Genomic DNA, 20,692 nt, shown 5'->3' with positions numbered 1-20,692 from the left:
ATCCTTACCTGGCCAGACCCACCAGTTCACTGTGCGTACTCAGGGTTCGGCTAGGGTAAGCTGTGGGGGTACGAAGAGCTCTATCTGGGACTCCCAAATGTAGTGAGAGTTATCTGTTAGGAAACTGGTCGTCTTGGGCAGAAAACTAGGAACCTCGGACTCTCTGTCCCTAAGAGGAACAGCTGGAGACAAGCCGCACAAGAGTGTCCTGAGTACCCTTCACAACTTTATGTTGGGGCAGAACATATGTCTGCTTTATGGCAGCACTGCCCCGGGCATCGTGCTACGTACATGTGTCAGGAATTGGCCAGGGTGGAATCATTCGTTACATAGCTGCCGTGACTCCCCAGCAGCCACTCAGCTGTCTGGATCCTAGGAGGAGTTGGTGGCACTCACTTCAAGAGCGATCCTGCTCTCTGGGCAGCCACCCGGATCTGAGCACAGCTGCCAGTAATATCTCTCAGCCAGAAGCAAAGAGAAGAGTCTTCACACGCAGCTATGACTGGTTTCCCATATCAAATCCGTCTTTGCAAATACATGCTGGCATTCTGATTCCAGATCCAATTAGATTCCTAAAGTGGAATGATTTTATTTTTAAATACAGCATTGCTTTGTGACTTTTCAAAATGCAAGGTTAGAGTTTGGGGCAAAGATATGGGCTAGATATTAACTTCCCCACCCAGAGAAGTTTCCAGTACTCTACCAGTCTCAACTACGGGAGGGAGAGTCAAGCAGAGGCATATCCATTCTATTCCTAGCTTGGGCAGTGGCCAGCGAGTGGAAGGCAATCTGCTACAAGTCAAAACTCACCTGTGCTGGGCAGCAGTGGCATGGGAGAGAGTCGAGGGTGGAGACTCAGGTTTACTGTGCAGAAGGAGGCAATGGTAAACCACTTCCGGATTTTTACCAAGAAAACTCTAGGGATCCAATACCAGAATGATTGCAGATGGAGAGTGGGGTGTTCTGGGCAAGATGCGTCCATGAAGCCGCTATGGGTAGGAGATGACTCAACAGCATAAGACAAGGTAAGGTATTAACTTAATAGAACCAGCTCAGCTCCATCAACTGGAAGTCCTCTAGACTAAGTTCACTGTAATAATTATAATAATAATAATGTTGGTATTTGTTAAGCGCTTACTATGTGCAGAGCACTGTTCTAAGCGCTGGGGTAGATACAGGGTAATCAGGTTGTTCCACGTGAGGCTCACAGTCTTAATCCCCATTTTACAGAGAAGGTAACTAACTGAGGCACAGAGAAGTTAAGTGACTTGCCCACAGTCACACAGCTGACAAGTGGCAGAGCCAGGATTCGAACCCATCATGGTATTTGTTAAGCGCTTATTATGTGCCGGGCACTGTACTAAGCGCTGGAGTGGATACAAGCAAATTGGGTTGGACACAGTCCCCGTCATTCATTCATTCATTCAATCGTATTTATTGACCTCTTACTGTGTGCGGAGCACTGTACTAAGCACTTGGAATGTGCAATTCAGCAACAGATAGAGACAATCCCTGCCCAGCAACGGGCTCACAGTCTAAGCAGGGGAGACAGATAACAAAACAAAGCAAGTAGTCAGTCTGTCCTGCATAGGGCCCACAGTCTTATTCCCCACTTTACAAATGAGGTAAATGAGGCACAGAGAAGTGAAGTAACTTGCCTAAGGTCACACAGCAGACAAATGGTGGAGCCGGCATTAGAACCCATCACCTTCTGACTCCCAGACCCATGCTCTATTCACTACGCCATGCTGCTTCCCCATTGTGGGCCGGGAACGTGTCTGTTGTATTCATTCATTCATTCATTCATTCAATTGTATTTATTGAATACTTACTGTCTGCAGACCACTGTACTAAGCACTTGGGCAAGTACAATACAACAATAAACATAGCTTTTCATTCCTTTCAGAGTGTGACTAATAATGATAATCATTATTTATTATTATTATTGTACTTGCTAAGCACTTACTATGTGCAAAGCACTGTTCTAAGCACTAGGGTAAATACAGGATAATCAGGTGACTTGCCTTGTGCTTAGCACAGTGCTTGTCACATAGAAAGTGCTTAACAAATACCGCCATTGTTATTATCACCACCCACTCCGGGCTACTTGCCTCATTCAAATTCTCACTGCGGCACCATAAAAATCTTTGCAACTAGAAAGAGAGCATGCAGTGAAACAATTTACCTAATAATACAGCTTTTTTGAGCACTCATAGCTAACACTGGCTGAAAAAGTACTGTGGAGGAAGAGATTAGTATTCACCTTGGCTTGGTGGAGGCAGTCAAACCAGAGCAGATTTCCGCAAAGGATTTCTTTGGCTCTTTTTCAATGGTATTTATTTAGTGCTTACTATGAGCCAAGCACTGGGGAAAATACAAGCTAATCAGGTTAGACACAATCCATGTCCCGCTTGGGACTCACAGTCTTAATTCCCATTTTACAGATGAGGTAACTGAGGCACAGAGAAGTTAGGTGAATTGTCCAAGGTTACACAGTAAATAAGGGGTGGAGCCAGGATTAGAACACAGGTCCTTCTGACTCCCAGGCCCATAGTCTATCCACTAGACTACACTTCTCCTAAGCTTTTGATCATATTCTGCAGGTCCCCTTTCAATTTCCTTCTTAACATTTCCCCTCCCTCTTTCCCAGTAGCCTGGGCCAGAGAATAATGTGAGGACAGCTCCCGGCAGGCAATGGTCTTCTATTCTTCAATGTAATCCACTGTAGTGTCCCCAGGATTTAGGGGAATATTGAATTAGCTCACTCAAATGGTCTCTTCTCAAGACAGGGAGGCTCTTGACTGTCTACAAACTGAAACTGATGAGAGAAAGGCTTCACTCCTAATAGCATCCCTGGACAGTCCTGGGCCCATTGCTGATTTCCTAGGCCCATTTCTCGGAGAGAAAAGCCTAATGGCAAACTTTCACTTCTCACTGCCTTTGGGGAAAGCATCAGGGCTCTGTCTTGGGGCAGAATTAGGCCTTCATTATAATTCTACTCATTTTTTTTTTAATTACCAGCTCGGAGCCCTCTTTTAAAAGAGACTTCTCTGTTGTTTAGAGACATATACCCTGATGGTGGTGCCAAGATTAAAGACCCTTCCTTGACTTCTCAAGGACAGTACATTCTGTAAATCATTCCTACTCCTCCTTGCCTGGATTTAGCACGCAGTGCGAAGTTAGGTTCCATGTTCGCTGAAACCCCGGAGGACCATCTATCAGTTAACAAACTGCTCCGGCTGCCACAGCTATCATATAATTTCATTAGAAAAACAGGAATAAAGCCAATCAAAAGTTTCCATTGTTTGGGGGACACGAAATATAAATCCTCAGACAGTGTGGCGTAGATATTCACAGCTGGGAGGCAGCATCAGAAGATAGAAGAGCCTGAAGTACCCCAGTTACAAGTTGGGGATTATCTTAGTACAGAGGTTTTTGAGAAGTCAGAGAGACCCAAAAGTCCTAAAACATCACCAGGCAATAGAGGTTGGAAATATGACAGCACAACAAAAGACAGTATTTAAATGCACTAGAAGGGATTATCAATCGTGCCACACTTATCAGCCATACTTGTTTCCACTGGTAAAATCTTACCAACAGTAACGTAATCATAATCGTGTTACTTGTTAAGCATGGACTACTTGCCAAGTCTTTAGTAAGTGTTGGAGTAGATGCAATGAAATCAGACCAGACACATGAACTGTGAGTCCCATGGGGAACCGGGGTTGTCTCTGACTTGACTGACTTGTCTCTACCCTAGAGTGTAGTACAGTGCTTGATGCATAGTAAGTGCTTAACAAATACCAAAGTTATTGTTATTGTTATGTGATGATCTCCTCCCTCTTCATGTCTGACAGACAATTACTCTCCCCAGCTTCAAAGCATGATTGAAGGTATATCTTCTCCAAGAGGCCATCCCTGACTAAGCCCTCCTTTCCTATTCTCCCACTCCCTTCTGCATCACCCTGATTGGCTCCCTTTCCTCTTCCCCCCTCTCCCAGCCCCACAGCACTTATGTACATATCTGTCATTTTATTTATTTATTAACGTCTGCCTCCCCCGTAGACTGCAAGCTCATTGTGAGCAGGGAATGAGCTCCCAATTCAGTACAGTCTCCCAAGTGCTTAGTACAAAGCTGTGCACATAGTAAGCACTTAATAAATATGATTGACTGACTGATGGGGGAAAATCCTCTTCAAAGCCCAAAGGACTTTTTTATGGTATTTGTTAAGTGCTTACTATGTGCCAGGCACTGTTCTTAGTGCTGGAGTAGATGCAAGGTAATGAGGTTGGACATAGTCCATGTCCCATATGGGGCCCACTATCTTAATCCCCATTTTACAACTGAGGTAACTGAGGGACAGAGAAGTTAAGTGACTTGTCCAAGGTCACACAGCAGACGCATGGCAGAGCCAGGATTAGAACCGAGGCCCTTTTGACTCCCAGGCTGTGTGCTCTCACCACCAGGCCATGCTGCTTCTCAGCAAGGGCTAAACATTTAAATGATGGCATGCTTTTATGCTCAGGTTTAAAAGAAATCATTGATAAGCCTAAAATAAATATATCACAACATTTCCCAGATCCACCTCTTCCTCTCTACTCAAACAGGTACCTCCTGGAACAAACTCTCATCAGATCACGGTTAGAACTACTGTAGCAGCCTCCTCATTTGTCTCCCTGCCTCCAGCCTCTCCTCCCTTCAGTTAGTCTGTACTGATGTGCTTGGCACATAGTAAGCACGTAACAAATACCATAATTATTATTACCCAGCTCTTATTCTTGAAGAATCACTCAGCACATCTCACCAATCCTCACAATCCTTCACTGACTTCCCATTTTACTCTGCACTGAGCAAAAAAACCCCTCACAATTGGCTTTAATCAGTACTTTTCTACATAACATTTCTCTTCATTCACTATTTCCTAGCTGTCGCTCTTTGCTCCTCCCAAGCCAGTCTTCTCGCTGTTCTTCTCATCCGACTCTCCCACCTCTGATCCCTTCTTCATGCTGCTCCCTTGTCCTGGAACTCTCTCCCCCAACAAATCCACGAAACCACAGCTCTCCCCATCTTCTTTTATTTTTTGATGGCATTTGTTAAGCACTTACTATGTGCCAAGCATTGTTGTAAGTGCTAGGGTAGGTTCAAGTTAATCAGGTCAGATACAGTCCCTCTCCCACATGAGGCTCACACTCTAAGCAGGAGGGAGTAAAGGTACGGAATCCACATTTTGCAGGTGAGTCAGTCAGTCAATCATATTTACTGAGTGCTTACTGTGTGCAGAGCACTGTACTAAGTGCTTGAGAGAGTACAGTACATCCGTATAACAGACGCATTCCCAGGGTGTGGGGGAGGGTGAATAAAGGGAGCAGGTCATGGTGATGTAGAAGGGAGTGGGGAAAGAGGAAAAAAGGACTTTGTCAGGGAAGGCCACTTGAAGGAGATGTGCCTTCAATAATGCTTTACATGTGGATATAAATAGGGGAGCATTCCAGGCCAGGGGCAGGGCGTGGGTGAGAGATTGGCGGTGAGATTGACAATATCGAGGTACAGTGAGTAGGTTGGCCTTAGAGGAATGAAGGAGATAAAGGAGATTAGCAAGGTGAGGTAGGAGGGGGCGATGGTAAGGTGTTTTGTTCCTGAGGAGTGGGGAAACATGGACTGAACATTTTTCTGGAAAAATGATCTGGTCAGCAGAGTGAAGTACAGACTGGAGTAGGGAGAGACAGGAGGCAGGGAGGTCAGCAGGGAGGCTGATAGAGTAATCCAGGCGGGTTAGATTAAGTGTGTGGATTAACTGGCATCAGTTTGGATGGAGAGGAAAGGGCAGAGTTTAGCGATGCTGTGAAGGTTGAACCGACAGGATTTAGTGATAGGTGATAATGGCAACCATGCCAGGAGTTCGCTCGCCAGGTATCCTATCCTCATTGTTAGAGGCAGAAAATTGAGCTGGATGAACCAGTGATCCGACAACTTTAATGTCATTGCTTATGTTCTCATCCTAAATTGAGCACTGGGCACCTTACAACCATAACTAAACCCTAACTCTTCAGCTCTTTTTGCACAGGGTAGGCAGTTTTCAAGGCAATGATTTTAGTAAGAAGGAAGTTGAAGCTTTGGGATCCTCGCTTGTGTATCAAAGCATTTTAATCATGCAAAGGGCTGGCTCCAGCATCTTATGGAATAAATAACCTTCCCAGCAGCCAAGATATTCAATAGCTGAACAAAGGGAAATCACGAAGAACTTGACTATTGAAGCACCAAGCATGTAAGTCTGTGTCAAGATGAGGTTTGGGTCTGAGTTGCCAAGAAGATGACAAAAGGCAGAAACGTCTGATTTTATTCATTCAACTGGAAGTCCAGACAGTGGAAATTTAACATTTCCACAGGCCCCAGGACTCCAGTGCCTTTATTTCATTGATCCGCATGCAATTGGCACCAAAGCAGATATTACTTTTATGCCTCACCTCACTCTCCAGAAGCCTGCCTAATCCCTGGGCCTGTCCCCCATCCATCTTTAACATTCTCTTCCCAGCCAATTCTGAAAGCCAGCAATACTCCTAAGTTGAAAAAGGCTCCTGACCAGTTCACTAGAGCAAGAAAAATGGAATCAATGACTGTAGAAAGCAAAGCAAAGTAGTAGAAAGTAGAAGGCAAAAGAAAACACAATTAAAAAGGGAAGTAAGAGGCAGCTTAGTATGAGGGTCTTGGATGACTGTCCTACTTCATCTTGTTGAATTAAACAACAGTGTACAAGTACATTTACTCCTAGCTCAGACTTGGGGCCTCTCTCCACTTCTTTCCCATTCTGAATGCTACCCACATATAATCAGAGAGTGGGCCAACCACAGGAATCTAGGACCTCATATCTCATGGAGTTAGTCAGGAATGTAACTCACTCGCATGGTGAAACAGAAGGGACTGGGAGCCGAGAGTCCTAACTACTACGGTTGCCACACAAGGCCTTGCTTGACCATTTTGGATCCCTCTCCTGGTGTCTTTCCACCTCAACCAACTTAAGGAAAAAAAGACACCAAAAAACCCACCACTCTGTTGCTCACTTCCTGGATGGCAGTGACTTCAGTGCCGGGGTAAGAGGTATTTGATTGGAAAGAGCTTTCTTGCACCTCTTTTCAAGTACACCTCCCTTCATGTATGTTTGTCACTCCTTACCAGACACCACTCTAAGTCTGGGGGTGGCAACATGGGATGGATGGGTGACAGTGATGAGCATTTGCACCTCCCTCCCTCCCCCACCAACCACCTCACCCTTATAACTCTCCCATCTCCAGGCACAGGAGGAAAAACCTTGTGACTGTGCCCCCTAAGATATGGTCACTCTTCCCATGCTGGCTATTCACTGGGCATGGCTATAATCCCTGTAAAGGCTCAATAAATACTTGTTGACCAACCTTCCGAGTGACAATAGGGCCATCATTTAACCACTCTGAATCTCCACTATCCACTGGTAAATTGGGCATAATATCTGAATGCCAAATGTTCTCAGAACAAGTGAATTCATATCAGAGTTTTTTGAGATATTTACGATAAGGGCAGTGGCAAATATCAAGCATTAGAAATGATGGCTGTGTTAAACACAAATGTCTCAAGCCTGGAGAGAGTCAGCCTGGACAATGCCATTTTTCTGCGGTGAATTGTTTATAACAACCTCAGCTCAAAGTCCTGACACAACTGCTGGATATTGATTTCTGGTCTGCTGAATCAGATGTTAGGAATTCAATATGCTTAATTGACTGACCATTTTATTACATGTGGTCTCCTGTTCCAAGTAACATAAACACCAATTCTAACTACAACATGAAGATAACTTACCATTTTTCTAGGTGTTCTACTCTATGGAATGGCACCAAGAAGGTAGAGTTTCCTTGAGTGAAAGTGGCTCAAGAGCATCAGGATCCATAAGATGATAAATTCATCCTCACCTGAATTAACTCTGCCCTCTCCTCTGCTTGGCAACATTATTTCTCCATCCTTATTGACTCCCATGCCCATTGCCCTCACCACCTATGTCAGACATTTAATTCCTTATTCAAACTCCTTCTCCCCACACCCTCCCCCGCCATCTGGTGTAGTGGATTGAGCACGGGCCTGGGAGTCAGAAGGTCATGGGTTATAAATTCCACTTCCGCCTCTTTTCTGCTGTGTGACCTTGGGCAAGTCGCTTTACTTCCCTGTGCCTCAGTTACCTCATCTGTAAAATGGGGATTGAGACTGTGAGCCCCACGTGGGACAGGGACCTGGTCCAATCTGACTTGCTTGTATCTACACCAGAGGTCAGTGCAGCGCCTGGCACAAAGTAAGCGCTTAACAAATATCCTTATTATTATTATTATTATTAATAAAGTTGAAACCATTAGGAGTGATCTCACTACAATCTCCCCTGCTCCTCTCCAGTCCCTCCCACTTCCTGCCCCTTCTACCTACCATCTTCTCAAGAGATCTCCTGCCTCCTCTGAAAATCCACCCCCTGCACTTATGCCTCTTCCCATTCCTTCCAACCTTATCAAACACTTGCCCCCTCCCTTCTTCCCACCATGACCACCATCTTCAACAGTTCACTCTCCAGTGGCTTCTTCCCACTGCTTCCAAACATGCCCGTGTATCCCTTACCCTAAAAAAAAAAAAACAACAACTTTCTTTGACCCCACAGCCTCTCCAGTTATCGTCCCATCTCTCTCCAACCACTCCTCTCTAAATTCCTTGAGCAAGTTGTCTACACCTGCTGCCTCCACTTCCTATCCTCCAATTCTCTTTTTGACCCCCTTCGATCTGGCTTTAGCTCCCTTCACTCTGAGAAAACTGTCCTTTCAAAGCAGACCAACGATCTCTTTCTTGGCAAATCCAATGGCTGCTGCTCCATACTAATCCTCCTCTACCTCCCAGCTGCCATTGACACCGTGGACCACCTTCTTCTCCGGGAAATATTATCTAACTTTGGCTTCAATGAAACCAGCCTCTCCTGGTTCTCCTCCTATCTCTCTGGCCACTCATTCTCTTTTGCAAGCTCCTCTTCTGCCTCCCACCCCGTAACTGAGGGAGTGCCTCGAGGCTCAGTGCTGGTTCCCCTTGTATTCTCCATTTACACCCACTCCCTTGGAGAACTCATTCGCACCCAGGACTCCAATTACCATCACTATGTGGATGATTCCCAAATGTACATCTCCATCCTCGACCTTTCTCTTTCTCTGCAGTCTTTTCCTCCTACCTGCAGGACATCTCTATTTGGATGTCCCACCGACACCTCAAACTTAACACGTCCAAAACAGAACTCCTTAACTTCCCACCCAAATCTTACCCTTCCCATGACTTTCCTTTCACTGTGTATAGCACCACCATCCTCCCTGACTCAGAAGCCCATAGCTTTGGCGTTATCTCATTTCTCTCATTCAACCCACACATTCAATCTGTCACCAAATCCTGTCAGTTCAACCTTCACAACATCGCTAAAATCCGTCCTTTCCTCTCCATCCAAGCTGCTACTATGTTAATACGATCACTCATCCTATCCCACCTGGATTACTGCATCAGCCTCCTTGCTGGCCTCCCAGCCTCCTGTCTCTCCCCACTCCAGTCCATACTTCATTCTGCTGCCAGGATTGTTTTTCTAAGAACACGTTCAGTCTGTGCTTCCCCCCTCCTCAAGTACCTCTAGTAGTTGCCCATCCACCTCTGCATCGAACAGAAACTCTTTACCATTGGCTTTAAAGCATTCAGTATTGTTGCCCCTCCTATTTTACCTCTCTGATTTCCTACTGTAATCCAGCAAACTCGTTTCATTTCTCTAATGCCAACCTACTCGCTGTACCTCAGTCTCTCCTATCTTCCGTCAACCCCTTGCCCACACCCTGCCTCTGGCCTGGAACTCCCTCCCCCTTCATATCCGACAGACCAGCACTCTCCTCACCTTCAAATCCTTATTAAAATGGCATTTCCCCCAGAGGCCTTCCCTGACTAGGTCCCCATTTTCCTGACTCCCTCTCTCTTCTGTATCATCCTTGCCCTTGGATTTGTACCTTTGTAATATACAAGGTCTAGACCTGTGAGAAAATCTGCACTTGTAGGATTTTGTCCCTTTCCAATCATTTCCTCCCCTAACTACCTTCCAGGTCCTCAAATCCAAAGCACTGGAGTCAGGCAGATCTACCGTACCATGCTACTAAGTTACCTATGTGAAGTTCCACAGGTTCATAAATCCAAGGTCGTTAAGAAAATGGTCTAAGCCAAAATGAAATCAGGCTGAAGGCAAGTATGAACATTAATAAAAATTGAAGTATGATACACAGCATTAAACTTCTTTCAGCTACTGAATCTCCTTCCATCATTGCTATGATACTGGTAATTACAGAAAGAAGATCAAGAAAATATTATGATTAATGCATATTGCCGTGGGTTTTTTCTCTTCAGCAAAATCTGGAATCTGTACTCAAGTTCCCTCAGTCTTTCAGTACATTAAAGTAGTTGTGGCTTTCTGTATCTAGTTATTCAGAAACTGAGGCAAATTATCCTGAGGTGGTGCTTATAACTCTTTGATGTACCCAAAACAAAGACAACTCTAGCACTTCTCTATTCATTTATACCCATCCTCAGCGCTTATGTGTTCATATTTATTCTATTTATGTTCAATTCTTTATTTTTAAATACTTTTATGCCCATCTCCCCCATTAGAATGCAAGCTCCTAGAGAACAGGGAATGTGTCACTTTCTTCTTTTGTTCTTCCCAAGTGCTTAGTTCGGTACATTGCACCCAGTGGGTACTCAAAGTATATTATTACCACTAAACCCTACTGCTACTAGCATGTAAGCTCCTTGTGGGAAGGAAATAGGTTACTTCATGATTCTGTACCTGCCAAGTACCTAGTACAGTCCATCATACCAAGTGGGTGCTCAATAAATACTGTTAATACTACTGCAACAACAGCAACAACAACAATTTCTACTACTAGTGCTTGATGTCTTATGCTGTCGAGTCGTGTCCGACCCATAGCAACGTCATGGACACATCTCTCCCAGCAACCGCACCTCCATCTGCGATCGCTCTGGTAGTGTGTCCATAGAGTTTTCTTGGTAAAAATCTGGAAGCAGTTTACCATTGCCTCCTTCCGCGCAGTAAACCTGAGTCTCCGCCCTTGATACTCTCCCATGCCCAGCATGAGTGAGTTTTGTCTTGTAGCAGATGGACTTCCACTCACCAGTCACTGCCCGAGCTAGAAATTGAATGGATATGCCTCTGCTTGACTCTCCCTCCCATAGTGGAAACTGGTAGAGTAGGGGAACCTCGCCAGATGCGACCCTGAAGAGGTCACTATTATTGCTACTATTACATAATTAATTCTTGAAAGGCTGTATGCCACTGGCAGAGGAGTCTGCTCTTCTCTTACGCCTAACTTAGGCTGATATTGAACGAATAAACTGTAAGCAAAATTCCTTACGGGAAGTAGTAAAATGATCTGCCATCCCTGGCACCATCTAGTGCCACCCAAGACGTGTGCTTTCCCCTCTCCTTTTTGTTACGGCTTTATTTCTACAATGGAGGCAACTGGATTTTTACTTCATGTCTTCAAGTAGTACGGGTCATATGGCAGAGGGACATCTAAGAGGGAGTTTGGAGTGACAAAAATCTCCTTGCTAGTATAAATCGTTCACTCTTCTCTCTCCCATCCCAGCTGCAGCCCTGCTAGGTGGGTAGGCTAGGGCTGAGGAATTTTTAATAACAGTCTTTCACTGCCCCCTACTGGACCAAGCTAATGCTAATAGCTAAGAAAGGCAAAGAGTCCATGACATTGTAACTAAGGGATGTTTAAGAGTCCGAATTTTTCTTCAGACCCGCAACCGACATTTTTTAATAAAATTTAAAAAATGTCTCCCTTTTCCTCTGCTTTCGCGAAGCTTAAATTTTTCCTTAAATCTTTAAATGTATTTGGCTGTGGCTACTAAATAATGTTAGTAATACCGATAATGGTAATAGTAACCTCAAAAATAAAACAAACAAAAAAAATAGCTCCAGAGATTTGAACAAAAGCATCAGGTTGTTTTATTCATTCAATTCAATAGCATTTATTGAGCTCTTACTATTTGCAGAGCACTGTACTAAGCGCTTGGAATGAACAAGTCGGCAATAGATAGAGACAGCCCCTGCCGTTTGACGGGCTTACAGTCTAATCGGGGAAGACAGACAGACAAGAACAATGGCAATAAATAGAGTCAAGGGGAAGAAACATTTCGTAAAAACAATGGCAACTAAATAGAATCAAGGCAATGTACATTTCATTAACAAAATAAATAGGGTAATGTAAATATATACAGTTGAGCAGACGAGTACAGTGCTGAGGGGATGGGAAGGGAGAGGGGGAGGAGCAGAGGGAGATGGGGGGAAAAGAGGGTTAAGCTGCAGAGAGGTAAAGGGGGCGTGGTAGAGGGAGTAGAGGGAGAAGGGGAGCTCAGTCTGGGAAGGCATCTTGGAGGAGGTGAGTTTTAAGTAGGGTTTTGAAGAGGGGAAGAGAATTAGCCTGGCGGAGGTGAGGAGGGAGGGCATTCCAGGACCACGGGAGGACGTGGCCCAGGGGTCGACGGCAGGATAGGTGAGATCGAGGGAAGGTGAGGAGGTGGGCGGCAGAGGAGCGGAGCATGTGGGGTGGGCTAGAAAGAGAGAAGGGAGGAGAGGTGGAAAGGGGCAAGGTGACATAGAGCCTTGAAGCCTAGAGTGAGGAGTTTTTGTTTGGAGCGGAGGTTGATAGGCAACCACTGGAGGTGTTTAAGAAGGGAGTGACATGCCCAGAGCGTTTCTGCAGGAAGATGAGCCGGGTAGCAGAGTGAAGAATAGACAGGAGCAGGGCGAGACAGGAGGAAGGGAGATCAGAGAGAAGGCTGACACAGTAGTCTAGCCGGGATATAACAAGAGCCTGTAGCAGTAAGGTAGCCGTTTGGGTGGAGAGGAAAGGGCGGATCTTGGCGATATTGTAGAGGTGAAACCGGCAGGTCTTGGTAACGGATAGGATGTGTGGGGTGAACGAGAGAGACAAGTCAAAGATGACACCGAGATTGCGGGCCTGAGAGACGGGAAGGATGGTTGTGCCATCCACGGCGATAGGGAAGTCTGGGAGAGGACCGGGCTTGGGAGGGAAGATGAGGCGCTCAGTCTTGCTCATGTTGAGTTTTAGCTGGCGGGCCGACATCCAGGTGGAGACATCCTGGAGACAGGAAGAGATGCGAACCTGAAGGGAGGGGGAGAGGACGGGGCGGAGATGTAGATCTACGTGTCATCTGCGTAGAGATAGTAGTCAAAGCCGTGAGAGCGAATGAGTTCACCAAGGGAGTGAGTGTAAATGGAGAACAGAAGAGGGCCAAGAACTGACCCTTGAGGAACTCCAACAGTTAAAGGATGGGAGGGGGAGGAGGCACCTGCAAAGGAGACCGAGAATGACCGGCCAGAGAGATAAGAGGAGAACCAGGAGAGGACGGAGTCCATGAAGCCAAGGTGAGATAAGGTATGGAGGAGGAGGGGATGGTCGACAGTGTCAAAGGCAGCAGAGAGGTCAAGGAGGATTAGAATGGAGTAGGAGCCATTGGATTTGGCAAGAAGGAGGTCATGGGTGACCTTAGAGAGAGCAGTCTCGGTAGAGTGGAGGGGACGGAAGCCAGATTGGAGGGGGTCCAGGAGAGAATGGGAGTTAAGGAATTCTAAGCAGCGATTGTAGATGACTCGTTCTAGGATTTTGGAAAGGAAGGGTAGTAGGGAGCTAGGTTGATAACTGGAAGGGGAAGTGGGTTCGAGAGAGGGTTTTTTTAGGATGGGGGAGACGTGGGCATGTTTGAAGGCAGAAGGGAAGGAGCCATTGGAGACTGAGTGGTTAAAAATAGAAGTTAAGGAAGGGAGGAGGGCAGGGGCGATGTTTTTAATAAGGTGAGAGGGAATGGGGTCCGAGGCGCAGGTGGAGGGGGTGGCACTAGCGAGGAGGGAGGAGATCTCCTCTGAGGATACTGCAGGGAAGGATGGAAAAGTAAGGGAGAGGGTTGGTGGGGGGGAGGGGAGAGGCGGAGGGGTGACTTTGGGGAGCTCAGACCTGATTGTGTTGATTTTTGTGATGAAGTAGGTGGCCAGATCATTGGGGGTGACAGATGGGGGTGGGGGAGGAACAGGGGGCCTAAGGAGAGAGTTAAAGGTCCGGAACAATTGGCGGGGGTGATGGGCATGGGTGTCGATGAGGGAGGAGAAGAAGTTTTGCCTAGCTAAGGAGAGGGCAGAGTTAAAACAGGAAAGGATAAATTTGAAGTGTGTGAGGTCGGCTTGGTGCTTGGACTTTCACCAGCAGCGCTCAGCAGCTCGAGCATAGGAGTGTAGGAAGCAGACAGAGGAGGTGATCCAGGGCTGTGGGTTAGTGGAGCGAGAGTGGCAGAGGGAAAGGGGGGAGAGAGAGTTGAGATGAGTAGAGAGGGTGGAGTTGAGAGCGGAGACCTGATCATCGAGAGTGAGAAGTGAGGACAAGGCGGCAAGGTGAGGAGAGATGCTTTTGGAAAGACGGATGGGATCAAGAGAGCGGAGGTCTCTGTGGGGCAGTAGCGAAGATTTGCAGGGGGAGAGAGTGTGAGAGATGAGGCAGATGAGAAGGTTATGGTCAGAGAGAGGGATTTCAGAGTTGGTGAGGGAGGAGATAGTGCAGCGGTAGGAGATGATGAGATCGAGGGTGTGACCGGGTCGGTGAGTGGGCGCGGTATGGTGGAGCAGGAGGTCGGCAGAGTCGAGGAGGGATAGCAGGCGGGCGGCAGAGGAGTCATCGGGTACATCCATATGGATGTTGAAGTCTCCGAGGATCAGAGTGGGCAGAGAGAAGGAGAGAAGGAAGGTGAGAAAGGGGTCTAGGTGGTTGAAGAAATCGGAGGTGGGACCAGGAGGGTGGTAGATGACAGCGACAAGTATCTGGAGAGGGTGGTAGAGGCAAATGATATGGGCTTCGAAGGAGGGGAAGGAGAGGGAGGGGGGAGGAGGGATAGTGCGGAAGCGGCAATGGGGTGAGAGGAGGAAGCTGACGCCTCCTCCTTTACCGGTGAGTCTGGGGGAGTGGGAGAAGGAGAGGCCTCTGCTGGACAGAGCAGCGGCGGAGACCGTGTCTTTGGGAGTGAGCCACGTTTCTGAAAGGGCGAGGAGGAGGAGAGAGCGGGAGAGGAAAAGGTCATGGGCGAAAGGTAGTTTACCTGTAATGGAGCAGGGGTTCCAGAGGCCACACTTGAAAGTAGCTGTGGGTGCAAGCAGGGGAGAGCGGGGGGAGGGGAGGGTTTGGATGGGAAGGAGGTGGTGGGGCCCTGGACGGGGAGAGGGGGATGAGGGGTAGCGGTGGGACAGGAGGACTGGGATGGGGCGTGGGTGGGGAAGAGGGAAGGGGGGAGGGGGGAGGAGGGGGTTTGGTGGGGGGGAGAGTAGGGGGAGGGGGAAGAGGGGTAGCGCTGGTAAAGTGGGGTTCTAGGGCGGGGGGCGGGGAGGAGACAGAGGAGAGAGTGGGAAAGAGCTGAGCGAGAGAGGGGAAGGGGAAGGGGAGGATAGGAAGGGGCAGTCGGCAGGAGGGGGGGAGGAGGGACATGGTGAGGCCAGAGAGGTGGGTGGCAGCACTGACAACAATAAACAGTAACAAACCAAATCATTTTATGATGCTACCTCTTAGAATCATAGAATCCTAAAACTGGAAAATGCCTGGAGAGATTGTCTAAGTCCAGTTCCCTGCCTTCAAGCAGTTTAATGCCTGAAGCACCCAAAACAGAAAGTTGTCCTTTTTCTTTTCATGTCCAGGCCTAGGGGTTCTATTACTTGCCTCCGTGGCTTAACCAGTGTGTTTAAGCCACCTCAACAGACAGGAAATTATTCTCTATTACATATCAAACTCTCTTGATGCAATTGAAACACATTTCTTCATGCTTTGTGCTATTTCCTCTTGTTTGGTCTTTCAGAGAATGTTTCTGTGAACATAAACAACAGCAAAGTTAGCATGGTTGGTGAATTTTTGAGAAGACGTGGTAAGTGGCCATGGATCACGCCAGAAGAGGATAGGTGTGGCTGAAGGCCACCAGAAGAGGAAGGCCCAGAATGTCAAGGGAACTTCAGGTGGTTGTTTAGGTGACATGAGAAAGCATTTTTATCCCCGCTTTGTTTCTCTCCACCCAGCTCCAGAGCTTCCAGCTATTTAAGGGTCTTGATTGCTTACTTGGCTTTCAGCATTCAATCCCAGAAATTTGGGAGTTAAGGGGAGGCGGGGGATGGAGAAAAGAAAAAGCATGCTTTGGGGGCATGCTCAGGAATCCAGAAAGCACTGTTTACAGCTCTGCAGTTGTCATAGGTACCATTTGAGTAGGGCTGTAATAAGCAATATCTACATCTTTTAGAAGGAAGAACTACCACCCACTCCAAACAGAAGAATATTAGACTAATAGGACTTAACTGGGGACTGTAGGTCACCATCATCATCACCATTACTTGATGATAATTAAAGTTGTTCCCAAATTGAGTATGTGACACTTTCTTAGGTCTTATGATAAAATTACAGAGATTAGTAAATACTGCATAACCCTTTTTCAGGCAGGAAACTGAGACCCGGAGCACTTAAGTGACTGGCCCAAGGTCACACAGCAGGCCAGTGGCCAAGTCGGGATGAGAAAGTAAAACAAAAAGCCACATAAACATAAAGTTGCACCACTTGTATTTAAATAGCAATTTCCTTTGAAAATACCTCTTCAAAGCATTTCTATGCCTACTGGGCTTAATTATTTAAAAAAAAAAAGAAAAGAAAAGAAATACTAGATCACATCTGCCTGGTGCTTCACCTCTCTTCAGTACTCTTCCAGGGCTCAGCCATATTTCCCAGATGCACAGAGGCAGAGAGAGGTCCCTTAATATTCCATTTTCTGAGATGCTGGCATATGGGAAACACAGGCCAGAGTCACCATAGCAACGTATTTTCTGGTTCTGCCCCTCTCCACTCTTGGCCACACCCACTTAGGGAGACGCAAAGCACTGGGTGGTTCGGGCAAATGACCGTATGCGGTTGCTTGTCCTGTGTTCAGGGGTCAAAGTGATTCTCCCTCAATGCCAGATGATGCAGGGCTATTCCTGAATTCTCCCATCTCACCCCTATGAAAGGAAAAATCTAGCCATTTCACCCATCTCGGATATCCTCACAATATTTCTGTGGGATAAGGAAGAACAGAAATACCATCCCCATTTTATAGGTGGTGATATGGAGGCACGGAGAGATTAAGGAAGCTGCTTCAGATCTCAAAGGTACTCACACCTCCTGCCTACCAACCCAATAATAATAAATGTGGTATCTGTTAAGTGCTTACTTTGTGTCAAGCACTATGGAAGATACAAGTTAATCAGGTCAGACACAGTTCCTGTTCCATATGGGGCTCAGACTAAGAAGGAGGGAGAGCAGGTATTAAATACACATTTTATGGATGAGGAAATGAAGTGACTTGCCCAAGGTCACACACCAGACAAGTGACAGAGCCAGGAGTAGAACCCAGAAGCTTCTGATGCCCGAACCTGGGCTCTTTCCACTAAACCTCGCTGCTTCTCAGACAGATGCTCCCCAGCCTACATCAATCAACTCTCCAAGTTAAGGTCTCTTCATCTTTCTCAGAAATGACCATGAAACTGTGAGTCCTTTTAGGGCAGGGAACTTGTCTACCAAGTCTGCTGTATTGTACTTTCCAATACCCTTAGTAGAGTGCCCTGCACAGAGTAAGGGCTCAATAAATACCACTGACCGATTGATTAATTGAGCAAAATCTAAAAAGTTTTGGTATCTTGCCTTCTGCAGCCTCCATACATCTGGATTTGCCATCTTTGCCATCCCTTGCCAGGCCAAGGATTCACTGATGGCTATGGAAATTTAGACATAATTCTATGGGGATCATTGCTGGGACCCTGGAATATGAAACCTGCTACTAAGAGGGTTTGGCCTTGACTACTTTTCTATGAGCCTTCTGTATCTTTAACAATCCAGTCAGAGTTAAGACCATGTTAATGAAATTAATTATTCAGTAGCCCAATCAGTAGCTCATCACTGTAATCCTTACCAGCTATTTTGTGGAAAATACAAGAAACCATCAAGTATGAACTTTTAAAAAGTTCTTCATCGTCTTTTCATCACTCTACTCCTCCTCCTCCTCTTCCTCCTCCTTCCCAACAATTTCTCAAAAGGAGGTCTTCTGCCTTCTCTTTAATCAGTGGCTCTTTCATTCATTCATTCATTCATTCAATAGTATTTATTGAGCGCTTACTATGTGCAGAGCACTGTACTAAGCACTTGGAATGAACAAGTCGGCAACAGATAGAGACAGTCCCTGCCGTTTGACGGGCTTACAGTCTAATCAGGGGAGACGGACAGACAAGAACAATGGCAATAAATAGAGTCAAGGGGAAGACATCTTGTAAAAACAATGGCAACTAAATAGAATCAAGGCAATGTACATTTCATTAACAAAACAAATAGGGTAATGAAAATATATACAGTTGAGTGGAGGAGTACAGTGCTGAGGGGATGGGAAGGGAGAGGGGGAGGAGCAGAGGGAAAGGGGGAAAAAGAGGGTTTAGCTGTGGAGAGGTGAAGGGGGGGTAGTAGAGGGAGTAGAGGGAGAAGAGGAGCTCAGTCTGGGAAGGCCTCTTGGAGGAGGTGAGGGACTCTGACCCAGTCCCCTCGCACTTCTCAAAATCAATCAATCAGTGATATTTATTGAGCGCTTACTATGTGCAGACCACTGCACTAAGCACTTGGGAGATCATAGTACAACAGAATTAGCTGACACATCCCCTGCCCATAATGAGCTTGCAGCCTAGAGGGGGAGATAGACATCAATACAAATAAATCATTCATACTGTAGCACTTATTCTCACTCTCCTCCCCTCCATAACACTACCTTTGACCTCTCCCTCTCTGCCTTCAAACACTCTCAAGTTTATTCTATACTAACAGAGCCTTCACTGGATCCCTCAACCCCCCCAGCTATCACCCTATCTACCAATTCCCAATCCTGTCCAAACTCCTCAAACAGATTGTGTACACCCACGACCTTCACTTCCTCTTCACTTCTCCTCTCTTATTGACCCACAGTGGTATTTTCAACTTCTTCACTCCATAGATGCTGCACTTCTCAAGGTCACCAGTGACCTTCTCGGAGCCAAATCCAATGGGTTCCACTCCTTCTTAATCCCCTTTGACCTCTCAGCTGCTTTTGACATGGCATAAAATTCCTTCCTCCTTGGAACACTTTCAGACTTTGATTTGGGCTAGCTGGTACTCTGATAATAATAATAATATTTGTTGTTAATCATTTGTTATAATAATAATGATATTTGTAAAGTGCTTACTATGTGCCAAGCACTGTATTACGCACTGGGGTGGTTACAAGCAAATCAGGTTGAACACAAACCCTGTCCCTCATGGGGCTCACAGTCTTGATCCCCATTTTACAGATGCAGTAATGGAGGCACAGGGAAGGGAAGTGATTTGCCCAAGGTCACACAGCAGGCAAGTGGCAGACCTGGGATTAGAACCTAGGTCCTCTGACTCCCAGACCCATTTTCCTTCCACTAAGCCACACTGGTTCTTCTTCTATAAGGTGTCATGCATCTACCTCTTCTTCCCCACCCAATCAATCACCACCCTAGTTCAAGACCTTATTACCTCCCGGCTGTATTTAATATACCAGGAATAACTTTGTTACCAATCTCTCTCCCGCAAGCTTCTCTCCTCTTCAGTCTGATCTACATGAATCTACATGTATGGTATCATCTTCTTAAGTTACTGGGAACACATCACTTGCTTCCTCCAAAACCTCCAAAGGCTTCCTATGTCTTCTTACCTAAAACAAAAACTTCTACCCAAAGCTTCAAGGTTCTCTCCCTGAGTTGTCTCTGACCCATAGCAACGTCATGGATACATCTCTCCCAGAATGCACCACCTCCATCTGCAATCATTCCGGTAGTGTATCCATAGAGTTTTCTTGATAAAAATACGGAAGTGGTTTACCATTGCCACCTTCCGCGCAGTAAAATTGAGTCTCCGCCCTTGACTCTCTCTCATGCCGCTGCTGCCCAGCACGGGGGAGTTTGTAGCAGATTGCCTTCCACTTGCTAGCCACTGCCCACCCTAGGAATGGAATGGATATGCCTCTGCTTGACTCTCCCTCCCGTAGTCGAGACTGGTAGAGTACTGGGAACGCTCCAGGTGCAACCCTGAGAGGAGACTTCTTTCATTGCTTGTATTTTTTTTATTTGTGACTATGCTCTTATTCTTTTACCTCTTGTCAATTTGACTATTTGTGTCCATCCGTTAACTAATTCAGCTCCTCAAGAACCAGGACTGTGCTTTTTTTCTATAATGTGTGCCCAAGAGCTAGGAAGAACTAGAATCATGACCACCTTGCTGGAGGGAGCCAATTGTGCTGCTGTAAAATCCGCCGAGTTAAAAAATCATTTGGTGCAACCCTCTAGAGTGAAAATGGAAGAATTGACAGGGAGCTTTGGAAATGAAAAATATGGCTGGCCATGCGGCACTGACTCTGGAGAAACACAACTTGGTTTACTCAGTGAGATTATTACAGTCTGGCAACCGGCTCTTAGGAAAGTTATGCTTGTAGTGAAAGATACTACATACTTCTCTATCTCCTGCACAATTATTATTCCCA

General features: G+C 46.3%; 1 non-coding gene across 1 annotated transcript; it reads right to left on the bottom strand.

Annotated features, from left to right (window-relative positions):
• Positions 1-20,112: 20,112 nt before the first annotated feature.
• LOC114806683 lies at positions 20,113-20,250 on the bottom strand. Its single transcript, XR_003754745.1, has one exon. It is a non-coding gene; the product is annotated as a small nucleolar RNA SNORA7 (small nucleolar RNA).
• Between the last annotated feature and the right edge of the window lie 442 nt (positions 20,251-20,692).

This window comes from Ornithorhynchus anatinus, chromosome X1, assembly GCF_004115215.2.
Source record: "Ornithorhynchus anatinus isolate Pmale09 chromosome X1, mOrnAna1.pri.v4, whole genome shotgun sequence".
In the NCBI taxonomy this organism is placed as follows: Eukaryota; Metazoa; Chordata; class Mammalia; order Monotremata; family Ornithorhynchidae; genus Ornithorhynchus; species Ornithorhynchus anatinus.
Note: the sequence above shows the minus strand (reverse complement) of the source record. Positions and strands in the feature narration are given on the sequence as shown.